Raw genomic sequence first — 23309 nt, forward strand, 5'->3', positions numbered from 1 at the left:
AGACCTCTTTAGATCACAGTTACCCAAACAATTTCACTGGTATGACCAAAGGGCTGTGATGTCTAGCAGGTGGCAAGAACAAGCAGCTGACGGATGTAGGCAGGCTTGGCACGGACAGGAACAGGAACCCCTTACACTCAGCTGTGAAAGGATTTGTAAAATGGAACTGCAACCTCAGGAACTTGAACTTGCTAAACGCTAATGACAAATCAATGAGAGACTCAGGATGTTCTTAGATAAACACTTTCTCTGGTGCCAAAGCTGACTTAAGAAGTTCCTGCCCTTCCCTGCACCTGCTAACTCTTTTTCTCTCCCTCCAGCATTGCCAATTGCATCACTGAAACGTGTCAGATTAAAATGAAAACTTTTAACCCTATTTTAGTTCTGGTTTATACAGTGGCTCCACAAACTGTAGTGATGTAAGTGAAGGGTTGGAGCATGACACCACAGGAAGAGACAGATGGGCTAGAATGAGGGGGTGGGGGTGGGGGGTACCTGAGCAACATAATTATAACAATGGCAAATACACATCTCCTGAGCTCTGCTATACTGTTTGACATCATACTTCATCTGATCCAATGTTTCCTGGGAGTTCATGGATAAATTCTCCCTGAGTTCAATGGCCTTTGAATGAGGTTCCAAAAGCAGGTACTGTGCGATAATTTTATCCCCTTTGATTTTGTTAAAGAAACAAAACATTATTTAGAAAACATTCAAACTCTCCAGAATGTAGATCTGTCTAACCATTGCTATTTTCATGGTCCCATATTGTGCTATTGCTACATTTAAATTTCAATTTTTACCTTTATCTCTCAATTTTATACTGCTATCCATAGATTTATTATACAGATTCATGTGGTTTTACAGCTGCCTCACACAGTCTATGAAATCTCAAACACACTTGTTTAGACTATGAGGTTGTTTATTCTGGATTACGATGACCAAATACACTCTCTGAAGCTAATGTGATTAGCTTGGGCAAGCTGATTAGGAAAGAAGAATGTCAGGAATTCCTCTTCCAGATGTAGCCTGCATTGCTCAGAACTTTCTCCAGCAGGACAGTTCCCAAGCTCCACCTAACTTCATATACATGGAGAAAATCCCAAGATATAAGATTAAGGAGGCAGAAGGAGGGGTGGGAGAAGGCAATGATTGCCTTAGACATGTTCACACTTAACGGAATTCATGTTTACTGATACAATGGAACCTAAAGAGGCAGGCACATCGTTTAATGTGTTAGACTTGCAGACCTTTGACTCTTTTATGGTTAATTAGCCTTTAGCTTAAGAAAGCCCTCAGGTCATAGAACTTCCATCAGCTCTGAATTCAAAGCTTTGCCCTCTCTCACCCTGGCAGTTTACAATGTAATGATGATTGATAGCTAGATGAAAGCATTAGCTGGGGCCTGCCTTTTTGCATTGTGCTGGGAGAGAGGTGTAATGATCTATAGCTGCAATGGTTTCAGAAACTATTTTGGTTGATTGTGACCTTAATTACCCACTTAAGCAGGCTTTGGCCAAATTGATTTTATACTGCTTTATTCTACAGCAGGTTAAAAATTAACCCTGCAATCTTAGATGCATTTTACGAGGTTTCTATTCCCTTGTTACCTAAAAAGCCCCTAGTGAATATGATCTCAAGCTGATATTCATGAACTCAAGTAAAAAGGAGGAATGATACCTTTTAACAGTGACAGATTTATACTCTGAGAAGATATTGGGCCAAATACTTAACTGCTATCAAAGTTATACTCAAAAGACCAAAGACCTTCTTATATTTGGTTAGTGAGCAGTATGATGCGAGCTGGATTCCCTCCCAAACTAAAGCTTTTTTGCTTAGTCCCAGGAATCATAGGCAGCTTTAAAATGCTCCAGACAAGCAGCAGCAGATGCTGTTGGGATGGGAAAACTGCACGTATACAGGAGCAAAGTGGCTGACTTTATGGGCCTAAGTAGCATAGAGATCAGACTGGCAGAGTATTTGAAGCAGGAAGCACCATATGTCTGCTCAAGAAGTCCAGCCTTCCCTACATCACATAAGGAACATTCTGTATGAAATCTTTCTAAAGAGAAAAAAAGGAGGAAAGATCGTAAAGACACATTATCCTTTCTGACATAAAGAGAACTCTCCAAAACAAGCCAAGGCACAAGGGAGAGAAAGATGGGACTTTCTCACTCCACACTCTTTGTGTACAGGGTAACACTCAGAACATTGCTAAGATTGCTACAGCAGGACTGAAACTATAGTCAAGCCCAAAATTGTCTTACATCCTCTGTGAGAAGAAACGTTTTCTGACAGGGAGAACTCAGGTCTACACTGCCTCACTGTGCAAGCTCCCACGTGCAGTGGGGAGGAGGCATGGTAGCCCCATTCTAGATCTGTTCTTATTGTTCAGCCAATGTGAGCAGACAATGTGTCATAGTATCCTTCCTAAAGGAGTCTTAAAACTGTCTTTCACAAAAGACCAGTATTTGCATACAGTCTGTGCTCCCATGAGAACGCTGGCAAATCCACAGAGCTATAGGCACTCCATATCTAGGTGGTGTGAACTGGGGAGGCTGTTGAGCTCTGGCCTGTGCCCTAGTCTAGCTGACTGCAATGTACTGCAGACATAACTTAGCTCCTGTGCAGGAGACAACCAAAATCTTATGTATCGTATAAATCCATGGTATTTCTCATTTCTTCACTTTAATGTGATCCATGATTCTTAAGTTTTGGTTATAAACCACCCCACAGCCTTCTCTTTTACATTGACGATGTTTTCTAACTGGGGTCGCTGGCTGGGGACTGGACAGCATGTTCACTCTCAATTGTAACCTGCTTACAGAAAACTATCTGAAGGTCTCAAGCAGAAAGAATCATATACACGTTCAGCTTACTGACACACCAAGAACCGTAAGACATTCCCAGAAAACTTGCTAGCACAACAGGGAGTGTGGAAGCAAGGAATTAAGGATGGAAAGAAGAAACAATTTTGTAGGTATGGCTTTGCAAAATAACTGTTGCTTACTGCTAGAGACACGACAGGGATGCTAATCATCCAAACTAACTCTGTAGCAATGACATACTCCAGTTGGTGCAAGTGTCTCTACATGCATTTTCAACAAAGCCTTGATAAGCTGAAATATCTGTTCCATAGAACAAATTAGGCTTTTGGCTTGTGCTCAGCAAGCTCTGAGTGATACTTTTGCCACCTGTGTTTTAAGGAAAGCACTTTGTGTTCTGTTTTATTCCACCTGACACTGATCTCCACATGGCCCTGTTCTCTGTGAGACAGAACAGCTGGTTTATGTCAGGAAGAGGCCTTCCTCAGCCATTATTTGGGTGCAGCTGCATGCCAGCACTTGCAGCTGATACTACTTTTAACTCCCATCTTAGCTTTCCAACTATTCATTTTATTCCCACTGTCTTCTACTGTATTTTTTGCTTTCTTCTAACTTAGCTTTAGAGACCTCCCTATTGCAAGGGCCTGGAGTAAAATCTGTGATTTTGCCTCTCAACTTGAAATTATTCTAGCTATATCCTTTGCAATACTGGTGATGAGGTTTGAACAGATAGATACCCATGAGATTACAAATTGAGGGTGCTCTTATCTGGGGATTCTTTATTCTACAGCGTGCAGTGCCTTTGAAGCCTAATGTCTATGTCGATCTAGCTTGCAATACTCAAATTTGCTAGAATTTTGCTCAGTTGTATGTGTAGTTCCTTTTGGCCAAGTATAGCAACCACCAACAATGAACAGCACTTCCCTCTAACTCTTAGTCTGAGGTGCTTACACCTTAAAGAGAAAATATTCTGTGTCATGGCTGTCTTAAGTAATGAAAGATACTTGTAAAGCTGATCTGAACAATCCACCCAGATCAAGAAAGCTTTTGTTAAAATCACTTAGATAGTCACAGAGGGTATTTTGCTGTTGTTCCCTTGGGCTGTCTTAGCCTCCTCAATAGAGCGGTCCATCTGGCCTCCACTGGAAAATGGTCCAATTCAATTAAAAGTCCCTTCGCATCTTACTGGTGGAACCCCATTAATATAATGCAAGTCTTTGGCCCTCTCTAGTGATCAGTCCACATGGAACAGCTCTTGAATGCCATTTCTTCAAAGGGATAAAAGTAGCCCTCACCTAAAGGAGTAGATGTACACATACTTGGATACTCAGGTTCTCATTTAATTTCCTTGAAATAACTATGGGTTTCGTTTTGGATCTGCCACAAGACACTGACATCATCTTGCTCTTCTGTTTCTAAGTTAAAAGTGACCCACTTAGCACATTTATTTCCTGGAGTCAGTAAGGGACCCCGCAGCAGACACATACAGATTAAACTGCCTTTATATTGGAAATGTTTCTATTTAAAATGCAGTTTTTGGTTAGAGAGTTCTCACATGTGCCATTGCTTCCTCCACATAAAAGAGGGAGCTTTGATATTCCCGTTCGTGAAACACATCACCATGCATTTTAATAATCCCAGCACAAAACTGCTAAAGTTAAACCAGCCCCCTGGCCTCTATATTGTTTGATTATTGACACATGCAGTGATTCTGAAATCTGCTTGTGACTTTATCTGGATGGGATGAAGAACATATTTGCTTAAATTCTTGGTGACAGAAGTATAAGAAGGATAAAGGAGAGGTTATTTTCCATCACAACTGCTACTTGCTTAAAAAAATCTTCCCCAAAGCAAAGTTATAATGTGATACCTTGGAAGAACACTACTCCATTCTTCATTCAAACACCCTTTAACTCCACACCAGCAAGACAGAATCATATTAGCTAGCTAAGGACTCTAAAGATACCGATCAGATCGTTTTAAATTTCACTGAGGCTAGAGCTGGGAAAGGTTAAGACGCACTTCCCTGCAAGAAAAGTAGAACAAGTTTACTGCCAGGGCAGCCAGAAAAGCTACCCATAATGTTGATAACGCCTTATTGATTCAAACAGCTGCTTTGATGAAGCCACTTCTTTTTTCCCTGCAATCCTTCTGCTGCAGGCTGGAAAGGTAATGACAAAGGAACACATTTGGCAGTTGGAAAAATATTCCATGAACATAGGAACATTGGGGGGGGGGGGGGGGGGGGGGGGGGGGGGGGGGGGGGAGAGAGAGAGAGAGAAGCAGATGATTGAAACCAGATGAAGCCAGCTCATGATCACGGCTTCCACTGCTGAATAACTAAGTCCATGTAAAACTGCCAGGCATTCCCTCCGCCATGTGAGAAACCCCAGGGAAGACCAAGCCTTTGTCTTCTTCTGACACATGAAGCAGTGAGGATATTATCAACTGATAGAAGGTCCAAAATATCCATCAGTCCCTTTGGTTCTGGTGAATATTAGTATGTCTTGCCACTTCCAGACATGGGCCAATTATCAGGAAATCATTATGCCAGAAGCCTGTTGATTGCAGATCAACAACTCCCCCAGTGCTAATGGTGTCCACCTACTAGGATTTTCTACTCTTTGGATGCCACACAGGGGAAATACCCCTGTCAAAAGCTGTAGTATAAATCAAATGCAGTTGGGCTTATGTGTTTATCACTGAAGCATCTGACCCTAGTAGAATTAGCAGACAGTATGCATGCAGCCTGGTAGGCACAGCATTATAGAGAAACTCAGCAGTTTGGGTTTTTTCCTAGACTCTAGGCCTTTAAACAATCTTGGAGATGTCACTTCCTCTCCCTATGCTTCAGCTACTGCATTAAGAGCTACTCAGATAACAAACTATCCAGCTGAAAGCTAACTTACCTGTGTTCATGCAAGTTGCAGTCACACCTTTGACTACAGACAGGCATACTCATAGGTGTTAAGCTCTTGGAGCTGAAATCTTTTTGTCCTGTAGAGTACTGCACACTGGTTCATGATGGATAGCTCTAAATGCTACTGCAGTACAAATGATAATGGTAACAGTGGTCATCTGTCAGCAGTTATTTAGAGAAAACCAAGCAGCTAGTGCCCCTCATCGAGACACCTGTGGCCAATAACATGGTCTTGAGGGTCAGATGCAGACAATGACACTTTCAAACTTCCTCCTACAATTGGACAGCCTGGTGGAAGCTAGAAAATCAGCCATCCAGCTGATTCAGACGAATACAGGATCATACCCACAAAAATCACTACTTTAAATATTATTCACTAATGGCATGAATATCCGGGACAGAAGAAGGAGGTTGTCCCAATACTGGCCCCTTAAAACGGCATTAGAAAGAACATGAAAAGCAGAGATAAAATGTGATACTTGTCACAGATGTCCAGAAGAACAATACTTATGACATTTCCATCAGTGAACAGCACTTCACAAAGATTTAGTACTTTTAGCACTTTGAAAAAGAAAAGCAATAATGGCTGTAATGTTCCTCTGTGTCTTCCCCTGTAGGAAAGTCAGCCAAGAACATTCCCAAACCTTGTTGACTTACTTCCCACTGCAGCTTTAAAGGAGCAGAGAGGGTATCCTCACAGTTGTGATGCTGATAATTTGGTAATTAACATATGATTATAAGTACAGAAATTCAGAGTTCTAAATGGAATTGGCACCAACCTCTAAAAATGAGATATTTTACCTCAGTTTTAACCTCAAATGATAGAGTTATGGAAATCATGTCACCTTGTTATGCAATTCTGGTTAGGAGGTGTCACGTAACCTGATCCACAAGTGACATGTAATCAAGACAGCAATTCCAGGGACAGTGAAACAAGGTGACGGCTCTCTTCATTCCTGCTGTTTCTACCCCGCAACTTTTCAGCTAAAGACAACTTCAATATTCAATATTTCAAAGCAAAAACTGCTGATTTAGGCTGTATCAAGGTGCTTCAAAATACCACCTAAATTATATTCAGACAAGCTGAACAGCCCGAGTGAGTAAATGCAATTCATAACGTAGACCACTCGAGGGAGTATATGAGTGGCAGTTGAAAAGGTCAAGAAGATAACATATTTGTGAACTACAAACAACAATTTCCTTATTCAATAAAATAAAACAATAGTACAATTACCAAAGTGCTATGTTCTGAGAAGGTCAGACAGGACATCAGGTTTCACCAAATGATCTCATAGGAGCTGCTTCTAATAATTAAATATTGTTTGAAAAATGGTTATGCAGGCTGAGGCACTGCACTAATGCCCACCCTCCCCATGGCCTGCTATCATGTCGCCCTCAGCTGGATGACTGCTGGAAAGGGGAATGTGCTGTAAAGGCTGGCTGACACATTTGGCTTCAAAGTTTCTACCGATGGAAAATTACTTCAATTGAATATATATTTTCTCCATGGAACTTAAGTTATGGTCAACATTTTTCATTTAATATTTTCTGATTTTCTTGCTTACATTTCTCCCATCGAAAGAGAGCAAAAAGACAGTACAATTATTTCACTTTAACACATTCTTACTTAGATATTTTTTTTTTTAAGAATACAAATGTCAGCTATTTGAAAATTAAACAGAAACATTTTTCTCAGTTTCAGGTTCTCACACAAAACAAACTTGCCTTTTTCAGCTGACTCTGCTAGCAACAGAAGTTACTGTTGGAACATATCTTCGAAGGCAAAGGCTTACACTGCAGGTGCACCTGAAAATATCTGCACCCGAGAAGGGCTTGAAAGATGAAGAAGGCAAGAGCAAGAGGAAAGCAAGAGAGGAAAAGGGGATATATCTTATTCCTGCATCTCCTACTTGAGGGCAAGGACAATCCCTGGAACTGACAGAGCTCAGCGGCGATTTTACCTGTGCATACCTGGAGATTCTCATCTTTCAAAAGAAGGAAGGAGATTGGGCCCCTCTATCCCTGCTTTCTGGCTACAAGAGGGAAACAAGCTGTGCTATCCAAGGAAGCAATACCTACATTCTCCTTTTGTCAACTGCCACCGCCAACAGCATGTGCAACAAAGGATCATGTGCTCTTGCAGAAGGTGGGCCTGACAGGCCAGCTAATACAACAGCAGATGAGGCAAAGGAACAAGCTGAGGAAGTGTTCAGGGGAATGCTGCTGGAAGTTACAGGACTAAAAATGCCTGGTCCTTCTGCACTCTGATGTTCTGGGTTTTTTTCTTTTGTCCTTACTAACCACTGTGGGGGACGACAGAAACTCCTCTGCTCAAACTCCACTAAAAATCCCCTCTTTAGTCTCAAAAACATCTGGCTTGTATGCTGCAAGAATGAACTTACCTTTTTATTATTTAGTTATTTATTTTAAAATAGACAGGATATTGAACTAGCACGAGTGGGGAAAAGAGATGCAACCACTAACTTCAAGCTAAATCCCATGAGACAAAAGCCTTGAATTGCTGCAATCAGGGCAAAGTCCATACTTAGTTAGCTTCTACCTCTTCAGTTTCCAACAGAAAAGACAGAGGATGGTAAACCAATGTTGGGAGGCATTAAAGAGAGAGAGAAAATCAGACTCTTTTTTTCATAAACTGATGCTGCAACTTTTTATCAACAGCAATTTACTATCTTAAATTAGTCTTAGGTATGTCAGAAGAAAAACAGAGAAACACAAAGATGGTTTCTCCTTAGTGTTCTTTTCTGAAACCCAAGGATAGGACACAGAATTTGCCCTGGGCTCGAATAAGAGGGACATCTTCCAGCACTGTTACAGAATTTCTAGGAACAAAAAATAGGAATTGGAGATAGGAAAACTTACTGAGTTATCTAACTCACCTCCATACTAACACAGAACTACACAAACCTCTACTACAGTCTCCAAGGTGTGAACTTCCTGGACTGGGATGTGTATGGTATTTCTCTATACTTGTATTATTACCATACAATAATTTGCTACAATGTGAACAAAAGGCAATTAAAATCCATGTTGAGAGTTCTGAGAGCATTTTCGATTTGGGTTAGAAAGAATCTGCAATCTCCTCAACACCACTAAAAATAACACACAGGAATCCCAATTTGCATGCATACAAACAGACACCCCAAAGACCTCTTCCAAAAGTCTCCATCTTAGTTTCTCTGAGGCAACCTGTGTAGGTTGTTTGTTATGTTAACAAACTTTCAGCAGAACCGGTGTATTTGATATGCGTGCCGCATCCCTGTGACTCAGGGTGCCACCACCAGGTCAACTGGTGCCACCCCTTACATTCATTGTTCTCCTGTGACAACAAATACTTGCACCTGAGGTGCAGTGATGATGGATTCTGCTTTGTTCTATGTCATAGCTAAAACAGGAAAGAGGAAATCCCTGCCCCGTCCATTTTTCCCTCTTACGTCATTTTCCTCTCTCTCCCTCCTGTTTGGAAAACAGTCTAGCTTGCAAAAGATCTATAAAAATTAATTTCTTCCTGCTGGTGACAAGCAATGGAATAATTTCTGCTAGCATAATAAATGGAGCAAGCAGATAGTGAGGACAACGAACTTATTCATTTACAATCAGGTATCTCTGACACCAATGGCAATGCTTCCCTTGGATTTCTGTGGCAGCAATGTGGATCTCAGCTGGCGAGGCAAACATCCTCTTTACTCCACTCTACAGACAGTAAGCTCCACAGGAAGGAAAAGCAGCATCTTGCAAAAGTGGTAAGATTAATGAAGAAGGCACAAGGAGAGATTTTTCCAAAAGTGACTGATGTTCCAGAAGGAAAGTGATGGATTTCAAGTCAAGAGTAGTACTGCAAAGTAGAACTGACCAGAAGTACTCCAATAAAGCATTTTTCCTCAGAACTTGCTGATGTAGTCAAATTACAATATTCTGTATAAACAGCTTTATTCCCAATCTCTGAAAGTTTCCTGTTACTTTGGGACCATAGTTTCTGAAGACTCAAAATTATTTCCCAGAACTAAAATTCAGTTTCAGAGCCCGCTTTATTGCTGGCAAATCAAGCATGCTAAAATCATGAGTCAGGAACTTGTAACCCTAAAACTGAATTCTGGGAGTCTTAAAAAATGAGATTAAATGCAAAAATCATTCTTAATTAATTTGGTTTTGAGCTTTGAGCTATCAGAGTTCAATGATGTCAAGCTGTGTTACACATTTTTTTGCACCCAGAAAAGCAGGATGTTATTTAAAATAACTAGAGATGAAATTTCATATGACCGTGGGAGCTAAAGAAAGACACCTTGACAAACACGAAAAAAAGTAATGAAGCTATTCAATTCCACAGAAATAAGATGCATCCAGAGAGCTGTGCAATATCAGCCCGTATAAGCTTTGTTTTATATTAATTAAATAAAAACGCTATAAAGAACAAAAATAATGCCCCTCAGAAAAAAAGCAGGGCATCCTTTACTTTAAATAGAGTGCACATCCATTGTTTTTACTAGGGGATTTAAGAAGATTTGACCCATCTGGACGCCTGTCTCTCTTAAAAATTGTGGTGGCTAAATATGCAGCCATGTCAGCACACGGAAAGAGAATTTCATTCATGTAAGATCTGGCCTCATCCTGACTCATTAATGCTTTCCTGGAATGACTGCTTAGTCAAGATTATGAAATACTGTTTAAAGTATGGTCTTGTTATTGATTTGTGTCATGCTTTGACACAGCAATTAATTTAGGTGACCTCAGAATTCAAGTACAGGGTTCTAACAAGCAGGTAAGCCAGCACACACATCTGGAGTAATGCTGGCAAAACACAAGGCTGGTTTTAAAAGCTATTGATGCTAGGCAGTGGCATGGGAACCATGTCCACCATGTGAACCAGTTCAATCAGTCTGAAGCAACAGATTCTCACATCTCATAGGGGTCAGGAATTGGTGGTATGCCCAGAAAGAGACCCAGGGAAAAGCAGCTGCCTCAGACTTGCATTCTGGCTGTTGTTCTTCCCACTTCATGTACTACCACCATCCCATACTTCCTGCTGAAAGGTACTGGTAGTAACATGTAGGTGTTACTTGGAACTCCTAAGTAGGCTTGGAAGCTACTGTGCTAGGCTCTGCATGTACAGACAGCCAGAGAGGGATCCAGCTCTACAGAGATTCCCATCTCCAAATACGAGATGCACACAGAGTGAAAAAGGAAGGCAATGCACAAATAGAAGCGGGCTGAAAAAGAGGGCTGAAGGAACTACAGGGGTCAAAGTATTCTCTGACTTGAACCAGCAGGATTGCAATTGTATTCAATTCCCTGCCCTGAGCCAGACTTTACAAATGATCATGGATTGCCGCTTAGGGCCTACAACCATTCAGATCCTGAGGCCTCCAGTTTCCACTGTGGATCTGGGCCTCACCTGCCATATGCTGTGGTGATGGTTCTCAGTCAAAGGAAATCCTTACTGATGCTCAGGCCTCATAGCCTGGTGGCCACAGTCTGGGCAGAGATTGTTGACCTGCCACTTTCCTGCCACTGGTTTGAAATGTTCTCTGGAAGGCCAGAACTAGGATTATTTTAGAGACAGAGTTACCCTGGAAAGGATAGACCGAGTCCTGTGTATTTCATAAACTATTGCCAAAATCTTCTTAAACTTATCCACCAAAAGCTGGTTGTTTCTTTTTGTAGCTGAAACCATCTGAACCTCCTTACCATGAGGAGGAGGTGAGTAAGTGAGAGAGAGGGAGAAGACCTCATTACCTTGAATCTTAGCTCAAGCACAAACCACAAAAAATAATCAGCCATTGGGCTTAAAGGCAACGTATCCCAATGTAAATATTGATATTTTGCAGTACAAGCAGCTATTGAGAGATGAATAGCAAGGGGAACAAATTCAGAGGCCAAGCAAGTTAGTAGACATTGAAGGGGCCTGATTTAAACCTCCCTTATATTGTTACAAGCTCCCTTAATTTCATGGGACTAATTCCTAATTCATAACAGATATAGCAGAATCAGAACAGTGCTCTAAGCCTGAACTAATATTCTAGATATCTCACAGCCTGTCTCCTCAGCAGGTGTACACCAGTACAACCCCATCAAAGCAATGGGTAATATTCCCAGCTGGTGTAAATCAGCGTGGCAGCACTGACATCACTGCTGATTTACTCTGAAATGGAGGACCTGTATGTACATATTTCAAATTCCTGATGCCTTCCTTTTGCTAAAATGCAATCTGTTCGGTTGCAGGATCATGGAGGACAGAGACAGAGGAAAGCATTTGAAGCTCTCCCTTTTGTTCTGATGCATTGTACACAAGTGTCTCCATTTGTTTTATTGCTCTCTAAGGAGTTCTCTATTTTCGGTTTTTTTTTTTTTTTTTCAGAACAGCAGGCAAGTGTTGGGAGAAGGGGTATGTAATTAAAGTAAAACATTAAAATGTCACGTAGCAATTAAAAAATAAAGAGTCGCTGTGCTGTTTGACGGTGTTTTTCCACATATGCAAGCCAGGCAATCATTGGCATATCCAAGCCCGACCTTTGGAGAAACAGAATCCCCCTCATCTCCTGTGCTGCCTGCAGCCCTGCTAAAAAAAACCCTACCAAAAATCAAAACAAAATAAAACAAAGAACATGTGACCACCTGCGTATGTAAGCAGAGATATTGATCATTCTGAATGCAAAGACATGCATCTTTTTGTTGTGAAAAATTTTGGGGGAAGGAAGAAAAATATTTTATTAACTTAGTAATGAGGAGTTTCCACAGCTAAGGTAATACATGATAATACGGACTGAACAGCAGCCCATTGTTTGAGAGCAGAATGGAGCCCTGTATGGGATCACTGCTGGATTCTGTACACCACAGATGGAAGGGAGGAATTACACCCTGGATTTGGGGGGTGAAGGGGGTTTCTTTTACAGTTTTATTGGCCTTGCATACAGGTCAGTAAGTCACTCAAACACACACACAAAAACACATGCTCACGCATATACACACTGCAGCACAGACAATCTGTCAGAGCTGGGAGGCAGCTTGTGTAAGTTGAAAGTTTAATGAGTGCCTGACACTAAGCTAACAAGGTTTTCAAACAGTGGCTAACAAAAAACAGGGATCAGGCAGACTGCATTTGGTGCCAAGATATTTGTTTTAATATTAACAAGGGCTGAATTCAGGCAATAAAAGACAAGGAGGAAAATAATATCTTCTGAAAGTGCTGAAAGCCAAGCGTTTCAATATATTTGAAACAACATATGTGTTTAAACGAGAGATTTTTTTTTTTAGGATAAGAAAGAAAATCCATGAATATGAAGCAGAAGCAAGTGGTTAGCAACACAAAAATTTCAGCAAATGTGCACATAGCTAAATTCATTTTCTATCCTACAAATCTTTAAAATTTGACGTAATATTAGCTGTGGAGTCTTTTTTAGTACAACAACCCAGATCCCCCAAGACAGTCACACTACATTCCCACAAAGGTCAAGATAAGATCGTTTAATAAGAGTGCCCGTTTTAATACCACTGAGGATCTGGATTTCTGATACTAAGCCACTGTCCTAGTTAAATAAAAAAATGTTTTTAAGTCCTTCACAACACTTCCTAGGCTCTTTTTGAGGATTTTAGGATCCAGGCTTAGAGATTTAAGACATGCCAATGGTGGATTAGAGCAGAGTACACCAATAAAATGCACAGAGAGGTTGGCAAGGATGGTGAGAGGTATCACACAACTTCCACGGGAGAAGAGAATAAACAGATTAGAGCTCTTCAGGTTGGAAAAGTTATGACTGAGGAGAGATATGCTAGAAGTCTGTATGCTTACGAATAACGTGGAGAAGGCAAACAGGGGATTCGTATTCTTTTATAGCATAAAAATTAGAGCCCCCCCCAATTAAATTATAAGTCTTTTGAGAACTTATCTATGTGTGTGTCTAAGGACATATGTAGTACATACATAGTACTACATAGTACTTAATTCAGTAGTGAAACACACATGTGGAGGTCACGAACACTACTGAGTCTGAAAACATCTATGCACATTAATGGAAGATAGATCACATATAAGGCAACAAACATGTCAGCCTGGGTGCAATCTTTCACTCAGGAGATCCTTAAACTCCTGATGACTGGAAGCTGGGATGATCGAAAAAGGTAATTGTCCTGGTTTCAGCTGGGACAGAGTGAACTCTCTTCCTAGTAGCTGGTACAGTGCTGTGTTTTGGATTTAGTATGAGAATAATGTTGATAACATGCTGATGTTTTAGTTGTTGCTAAGTAGGGCTTATCTTAAGCCAAGGACTTTTCAGTTTCCCATGCTCTGCCAGCAAGCAGGTGTGCAAGAAGCTGGGAGGGAGCAGAGCCGGGGCAGCTGACCTGAACTAGCCAAAGGGATATTCCATACCATGGAACGTCATGCCCAGTATATAAACAGGGGGGAGTTGGCTGAGAGGGGCGGATCGTGGCTCTGGCTTCGGTCAGCGGGTGGTGAGCAATTGCACTGTGCATCAGTGGGTTTTTTTTTTCCTTTTTTTTCCCCTCTTTTTTTTTTTTTTGTTATATTCCTTTTAATTACTATTATTATTATTATTATATTTCATTATTATTATTGTTAGTATTATATTTTACTTTAGTTATCAAACCGTTCTTATCTCAACCCACGAGTTCTACCTTCTTTCCCGATTCTCCTCCACATCCCACTGGGAGCCGGGGGGGTGAGGGAGCAGCTGCATGGTGCTTGGCTGCTGACTGGGGTTAAACCACGACAGTAATGTTTACCTCATGCTTGCTTTGCTTTTTTTATACTCATAAAAGCAAAACTACTGCCTCTGCACCTCACTGATGCAATGATTAGGAAGAGTAGAAGCAGCTATTCCTTCCATTACACTCCCGAGACTAACCCTTACAAGTAAATTTGACACGATCATGTAACTCCAATGAGTTAATTTTCATTAACACCAGAATGGGAAGAGCAGTTTCAAGCTTTGCATTTTGCTTTCTCATGCAGTAGGCAAGTTCTTCTGAGTTTATTTTTCAAAGCTGAAACCTTCAGAAATATATCAAATGAACTAGAATTTGTCGTTTGAAGAGTTATCAAGCAAAGCATAAAGAATGGCTCTCATCTCGCCCACAAATGGTATGAACTTTCGAAAGCACTGTTATCAGAACCCAGATGAAAATCCAAGAAATTTTCAGGCAGGCAAAGGCAGAAGCACAATGTTATCAAAGTCTCACCTATCCAAATCTACATTGAAAATGAGACTATACCTAATTTCAGAAGCTAAATGGGATTGAGCTGCTTTATAATAGAAAATAGGAGACCTCCAAGTGCACCTGGGATCCAAACCATGACTTTTTCCCTTCGATTCTACTTAGTAGTATCACTCTACTGCTAGCGATGTTGTACATCAGAGGAAATTATAAACTGTAGCCAAAAGTTACTGATGCAGTTCTTAGACAAGAGTCAAATTACTAATACAACGTTCAATTAAATTTTCAAACATTTTCATATACCTGACATGATCAGAAAGCATGTAAGTTTGCTCCAAGCCTAGACAACTTAATCAGCTAACAGGATTAAAATATATCCGTTTCCATATCCAATGGTGCACAGAGAAATGATGTAGCTGACAGTACTCTGTCTTTGAATCATTAGCCTGAATGACCAGATATCAGTTTGCAGCTGGGTCATCTGAGGATGCTTGTAAGAACATCTACAAAAAGTAGCCAGCTGGTATACCGAGACCATTGTCTAAATAATTGACCAATATTGTCTCATTGATTCCCTGTGATCCCCTGCATTTGTGTACAACGCAGCCAGTCTTCATCATTTTTGGTAATTGCCTTCAGCTTCTTTTCTTCAGCTTTCCTTAAACCAAATAAAGGGAGGAATACATGCTAGTTCTTGTGACCGTGTAGAAAATCAGGGATCTTTGGGGAATTTTTGACAAACACCATTTTGAAAATATGTTGAGCTTTTTGTGGACACTCAGCCATTTCAAATAATTTTTGGAGACAAAGGCTTCCTGGGTTCTTTAGTGAGGGAAAGAGGAAATGAAGAGGAGAGAGAAAAAGAAAAGAGTCAGTTAACATGCACTGGCAGTAACACTCAAGCCATGAAATACCTCTAAAAGATTAAAGTCAAAGCTGACAAGGCAGCAACTTCATCCATAATTTAAACAAAATTTCGTTATCCCAAATCTATAATTCAATTACAAAACTATGTAATTTCTATCTTCTTATATGGATGCAACAGCTGGAAACTACCAAAAGTACTGACAGATGTCTAAATGCCTTTGAAAATAAATGCCCTAGGAAAATACCAGGGATTAAATGGAATTAATTTAAATCAAATTCTTAGATCAGTCTGAGTTCAGCAACCTTTTATTTCTAAAGTTATTCTACAAAGAAAATGGAAATATCTAGGACGTGTTGTAAGTGAAGCCAGAGCATTTGCAACAGCTGACATGCCATTAGGCAACTGAAAAAAATATGTAAAAGGAAATGACTGGAAGAATCACCCCACTGAACAAGTGGAGAAAGAGAAAACTTCTGTGATCTACTAACGTGAGCAGCAAGCTAGAGAAAAGGAAAATAGCTGGGACTTTTTCCTGCCCATCTGATAACATAGTATGAATCAAATTTATATGAATGTTGTATCTGCACTCAGAAAAAGGAATTCCATGTGGAAATTTTTCTGCAGTAGCTACTGAACTTTAAATTTACATCTTATTCAGAAATGATTCCACGTAGACAAATTTTAAACTATAAATTTTAAGAAAGAGACACTGTCCTTTTTTGTGATTTTACTGCTCTTGGCATAAGGGAGGCCTGGTCTATGATGGACACATATAGATACTATAACAGTGAATAATCATTAATTCAGTGTATCTCCCTTTCCTTTTTTTTTTTATGAGACAGAACTTTGTTCTTCATTTCCTGGCTTAAGCTGTTGTACAGTGTCATTCTTCTGCTGCACTTGATCAGAAGTCAGAGGTGGCTTCCAATTTTAAAGAGTTTTGAAAACTGACAACATAAGTTACTGATTTTATCTGCCATTCTTAAAAAGGATCTAGCAGTAAAATACAGAGTTCAAAATCACATCACCATTATGCAGTCTGATTTTATGTTTATGGGTCCTGCAGATTCCAAATGTCTAAGAACTAAGTGATAAATGGCAACAAGCTATGATGGATTAACTTAGAGAAGACAATAGGTCACAGGGATAAACTCTACTCCTGCAGGGACTTTCAAGAGAAGTCCATGAGCAAGGACTTCCTTCCTTCCTTCCTTTCTTCCCATGTGCAAACCTACAGAAAGTCCTAGTAGAATGATACTTATCCCATTTTTTCCTATGCTGGCTTCTAGAGGGGACAGGACCAGCTAAGTTGTGGAAAGTTATGCTATCCAACAGTACTCTTCATATGTTAAATGCTACGCATGGATACAGCAGTGTATGTACTCTGTCCCTTCAGTGCCATATACAGAAGCCGATAAAGAGTGTTTGAAAAAATCTGGGTCTTTCAGCTCAGCAAGGCTCTGAGGATTTTTTAGTACCAAAATTTTGAGGTCAGTCACTGCTGCTAACAGCTATCACCAGAGATACAGTGTTATACATGTTCTTCTCAGACAATGTAATTTCATTTTGCCTTGGTTTCCAGGCTAAATAGTTTCTACAATCTTGTCACAGTAATGGCCTTCTTTCCCACCTCTTCTCTTTCTAGTTAAAAATGTGGTGAATACATTAGAGAACTGACCTGTACCACTGAAAATACATACTATTTCCACCCCCTCCTCCGATGCTATTCATGAACAGATAGACTAATCTGTAGGAGAATGTCCTTAAAGAATGTTTTTCTCATCTTTTTTCATCCAAATACAAGAAACTACTATGTATTTTTTTCAGTGTTACTCTATTTTCCTTTAGATTAATAGAAGCAGTAAGGGAAAATACAGTCTCTAAGAAGACAGCATGTCACCTTTGAAACATAGTGTGTTGGCTCTTTGAACAAAGCGGCAGTCTTATAAACTTAAATGTGCAGTACCTAGAAAACAAGTAGCAGAAGAGTTCCACAGCAAAATGGACAGAGCTTTGTTAGAGCCAAGGGGCATCTTGCTTTATTATCAAATAGTGCTTTATTATGAAATAATGCAATGATGATGTTCTGTATCTTCAGCAATGCTGAGAATCAGCAGTTGCACTCCTCTAAATATTAGAAGTTTGCATTTTGAAACCAACTGCTTCCCAGCAGATCAATCCTCCCTTTTAATCGCAAACATGAAGACAGTTGCTGACACTGAAGGGCAGGAAATTTTAGAAGCAAGAAATGGAAAGGTTTCTGAACAGCATGAAACTGACCTGTTAAAACTCACCACCCCAGAAGGTCACAGAGTGAGATTAACTGTGGCTGGGTACTAATGAAAGGCTTGGATCATTTTATGACCATTCACATCTTTAGCCATGCTAGGCGGACATAATGATTGCACTAATCAGACCAAGCTTCAGGGCATAAACTGTCTGTCTGTGGGATGTATCTGCCACGGATTACTTGACAAAAGAGGATTCTTTCTCTTTCCCCCTCTCCCACCTCATAAAGTTTTGAACAATTAGCTTTCTACATTAACTGTCATCCAGTTCTTTCTCCAGTGGTGGGCACCAGTCAGTGCCAGAAACACAGGACCCAATTTCTTCAGAACATGTGGTTTTTGCAGTTGAGACTTTCCAGTGTGACACTAACTAAGACAATGCACCAGCAGGACCTGTGGAGGTTGGAAAACAGCTCAGCCCAGAACACACTTGAATCCTGAACAGTGTTTGCAACACATGTAACCTTTGAAACAAATATATCAGTCTTGTAAAAGGTTACATTATACTTTCCAGTATAGTGGACTCCAAAATTTTTGTCAGTCAACCCTCAGATTTTCTCTCTGTCCCACCCTTCCCATCCAAGTTTTCACTGGAAACACAACAAAGGTGATGTAGTTACAGAAACCAGCTACAGACCCATTTATCATTGTTTTACGGACCACCACTGGTCCATAAACCACAGTTTAGGAATTGCTGGCCTAAAGCATCACAGAAAAGCTAGGAAACAGCAACTAAACTATCTGTGGATTTAAAGTATGAGAATAATAGTTTTGGCAATCTCACTCTTCTTTTTTTGTCCATAAATGCTCTACCAACAAATTGTGACTTAGTTTATTTGTTATTCACAATTGCTGGGCAAATAGAATCCACATGTCTCTAGACTTTGCTAGCATAAAAAATCTTGATCTCAATTTTTCTGCTAACGTGAATTGGAACAGTCACTGTGTCATTTCGAGTAGGTAAAGATCCTATTTAAATCAGAGCTCTGGGCTGCTGGTCAGTCTCTGACAGTTTTACAAGAAAATCCTTGTCAGTAGTTATTTTCTGTCTTTTATTGTAGGGAAACGGGCAAAATGGTTTGATTTGATGACTGCCTACTGAACTGATGAATAATTTGTCCATTAGATGACCTGCCTAATCAATGTCAGACATGACATTTACTGTATATGAGATCCTCTTGGTTTTCAATTCCATACTTGCACATCTAAGACAATTATCTTGCAATTGTTCATTTTTAAAATTGGCATTTATGGCCCTAGTCCAGTGTTCCACTGGCAGCTAACTAGATGTCACACCTGCTCAAAAAGATTGTTTTGTTTTTAAAATAATTGTTATGATGAAGCTGAAACATTCTGTGATTATTTAGATGGTGCCAAATTACAAGCTGTCATGGTTTTGCCTAGCTTTGCTTTAGCAGTCATAATACTCCATATAGTATGCCTGCTTTCATTGCAGCTTCTCAACACATTCTGGGAATGTCTTGAATATTTACTTGTATTTTCACATTAATGAAAATGTAAATATGTTTCCATCTGCCAGACTTTTGCTCTTCTGCATAGGAATGTTATGGTGAAATCATTGCCCCCTGCATCTATGTCATAACTCAGTGCCTTACGTAGGGCTAGCACTTAATCCTGAGCAAGGAATCGGGAAGTAAGAGCCAGAAAAAGGAGAAAAAAGCTTCTAGAAAATGGAAGAAATATTCAGTAAGATAGGTCCTCATCCTAGTCCACTGTTTCTTTCTGGGTCCATAACAGGATGCTGCAGTTTTGATTTGTGTTGCTTTACATTACAATACTCTCTTCCTCATGCAGTTTGGTACATCTAAACAGTACAGCAAATGGAAAATGACAGGCTACTTAGTCATAAAAGATATTTCAAACATCCCATAATATGCGACCACATAAAAATTGTTGACCATCGCAGAAAATGGCCCTGTAAATTTTCCACAAATTTTCTATGGCTCTGGATGAAAAGAAAAAGAGAGAAAGTTTTGATATCATTGTAGTGTTCTTTTGTTTGGTTGTTTTTTTTTTAAAGACAATTCTGTAGTTTCCTTTCTGGCAGAGAGCTGAAATATGTGAGCCCAGAAAGTTTTTTGTGTTTTTTTAAATGACTGAATTATTATTATAATAAGCTCTGATGATATGGAATAGCAAGATTGTTTTGTTACTTGAATTTTGATTACAGGATAAACATTTTTATGAAATCTTGTAAGTTGTTCTTGGAGCTACATCATCACTTTTTGGTTTAAGCTGTATTCTCTAATTTCTTAGCCGAAAGTTACTGCAACAAAAAGAGCTGGGAAGAGGCCTGAGAAGAGCCAATGTCAGGTTGAAATAAAAATGTATTAGTTTATGGTATTGCCAAATGATATGGGAGCCCAGTAATACTAAGAATTGCACAGACGCATAACAAGGATCCTTGTACCAAAGAAATATGTGTGAGGTCAGGAAGGTGAATAGCAGAGCTGGGAATAGAAGCCTTATCTCCTGACATCCGGTCCAGTCCCTTCCCAAGGACTATCTCAAATGATGCCTTTCTCCCATCTTCAAATTTCCTTCTCCGTTTTTGCAAGTGAGCACTGGCACTGACACACTGGAGCAGCCTGGAATCAAACTAGTCCAACAGGCTCTCTCTAACAGCAGTCAATGCTCCATGTTTCCAAGAGAGGTTTTGATCCTAAATCTCTTATAATAAAAATTGTTAACATGTAAGGACTAAACTGACTTCTGCCAGGCTTTCTCATGTGCCTTTTTGCTACCTCATTATTGGTTTTTTTTTTTTCTCATTTCAGCCCCAAGGTAAGCTGCAGGAATCTGAGCTGCTGTTTGATGACTGACACAAGAAGGTACGGCAACGCTAGAGTACAGTACCCTCTCAACATTTCCTAATGTGTCCGTCTGCTTTCTACCTGCATGCACTGAGTTCCTGCTACAGATGGTGGCTGGCACACAAGCTGAGCACTCCCAGTTGTGCACCTGCTGCCATTCCCACACAAAGAGTCAGTTTGGGGAAGATTTTGGACAAATCCAAGTTTCTGCTTTCTGAGCTATTTTCCAGCTTCTCTTTGTACCCAAGAAGTTAGAAGAAGTGAGATTTTCGCAGGACCAAAAAGCAAAAAACTTACTGTGAGATTTATGACAATCACAAGAAATTGCTGTTTGCTTGGTTTCCCTAGTTGGTATCAGCTTTCAGGTAATTCTAACTTTGAATTGGATTGGTATCAGTAACTTAAATATATGTTCACTGCAAATGGGCAAAAATGGGCTATCAGAGTTGATCTCTGCAGTCTCCCTGAGCCCTCCTGGGTCAGACAGTTGCTTGTTCATGCAGCTCTTATTCACTGTGGTTATACAGCACACCGTTCCATTTCAAACTTTAAAACACTTTCAGCTTGGTACATGCATTCTGGTGTCATTACATATGCATTTAAAAGTAATGAAGCATTAATTCCACTAGAAACAACAATGGGTGATCAAGTGTTAGGAAATTCCTTGCTTTCCTGCATGCACAGAGATGCATAAGTTTACTTTATGCCTCAGTTTCCCCAGTAATGAAATTGAGATAATAGTACTGTTCTGTCCTCCAGGGCTGCTGGGGATGAAAGCACGAGAGACTCTATGTTGGTCAGATAGTACAGCTACTGGGATCAGCTAGTTCAGAAGAATTTCTTGTTTTAAAAGGGTAGCTGAGGTAAAACCATACAGCCCTGGATTTGGGATTGGCTGGGGATCTAAGCCTCATCACAGTTCCAGCGTTAGGGCTGAGCCTGCAGCAGCAGCTGGGCCAGGACCTTGGGTTCCAAGCTCACTGCAGAGGTTGTGCCTCTTTGGTTTTGGTCTGGGTTCTTCTCTACTGGACTTAAACCAATATAAGAAAGTGATGAAAGATACACAGTTGGCCATGGAAGCACTGTGGTTGCAAGAGCAGAAGATGAAACCTGATTGCTCCAGCTCAAAAATAAGAAAGTCTCCTTAGTTTATACAGTCTGAAGAGCCTGGACTTGGCATATGGCTAATCTGTACCAGGAGAAGGGCAATGAAATACACATGCAAATATCAGTTCCCTGCTGTTCTGTGTCTATCAGTAAACTACCGGTCAGGGTATGTATGTTTTCTCCTCTTATCCTGCCACTCTACTTCTGAATGCTGCCACTCTTCTCCACCAGTACTACAAAACCAATACACAACTCAATGTGCAGAGTGGAGACCTCTCTGTGTTTTTTCCCTCCCTCCGGGAATTTTGCAAACCCATCCCTGGCTTGTCCGGATGCATCTAAAGCTCTTCCCACTATAAACAAATAACAAAAACAAAAAAGCTGCAGTCACAGAACTTTGTTGATTCTTCCTGTGCCATGTTAGGGTGTACATGGTACCCAGTGGCCTTTGAAAACCTGATGCATGGATTAGCTACATCAGCACATGAAGCTCTTTACACATACTGAAAAAAGAAATGAGGTTGTTATTTTGTAAAAGACCTGCACTGTCACTGTCTAGACTTACCAGGCACCCATTCCATTTCAGTGCATCACAACAAATTTAACTTAATGCACCTTAACAAATGAAAGCTCCCTAAACAATATACCATCAACAGGGCATCATACTTTCAGGCTCAGTGCTTCTGGGAGAACGTGATGTTCCTGTCAAGCTCATATCCCTAGGCATAGCACTGTGAAGGACCACTCATTGCAGCCAAAGTGAAGGCAGAAGGACCATGCTGTGAGTTTTAAAATATTTTGTTAGCTTAACAGAAAAACTCACTTCTTTTTTTATTTTTTCCTTTTTTTCCCTAGTCCTTTGCCTCCTGGGAGGTTTTTTGGGGGAAAGAAATAAAAAAATGTGAAAGGGCCCTCCCTCGAAATGTTTATTAAAAAAACCCAATAACAAAAGACTACAGATTCTAAATGAAATATAAACAGCAACATTAACTTCTTTCCAGTTTGGGGGAAAATATGCACAATTGTTTATAGTTAAGATTTCCCAGATGGCATTTCAGAGCTTGCAATTCTTCTGGCACTTCCTGTCACAGAGGCAGGAAAAAGAAAATGGATTTTTATAGGCCCCCAAAAAGTAAATGATATGACCCATATAGCACCTGTGCACGCATTTATTTAATCACTTAATTCCCTGAAATACAGCTAAGCAAGACCAAGTCGGTTCAGTAAAATGGACTCTGAAACCAGTGGCAATATTTATATTATTTAAGCAGCCAGTCA

The sequence above is a fragment of the Gymnogyps californianus genome, chromosome 6 (genome assembly GCF_018139145.2).
Source record: "Gymnogyps californianus isolate 813 chromosome 6, ASM1813914v2, whole genome shotgun sequence".
Taxonomy (NCBI): domain Eukaryota; kingdom Metazoa; phylum Chordata; class Aves; order Accipitriformes; family Cathartidae; genus Gymnogyps; species Gymnogyps californianus.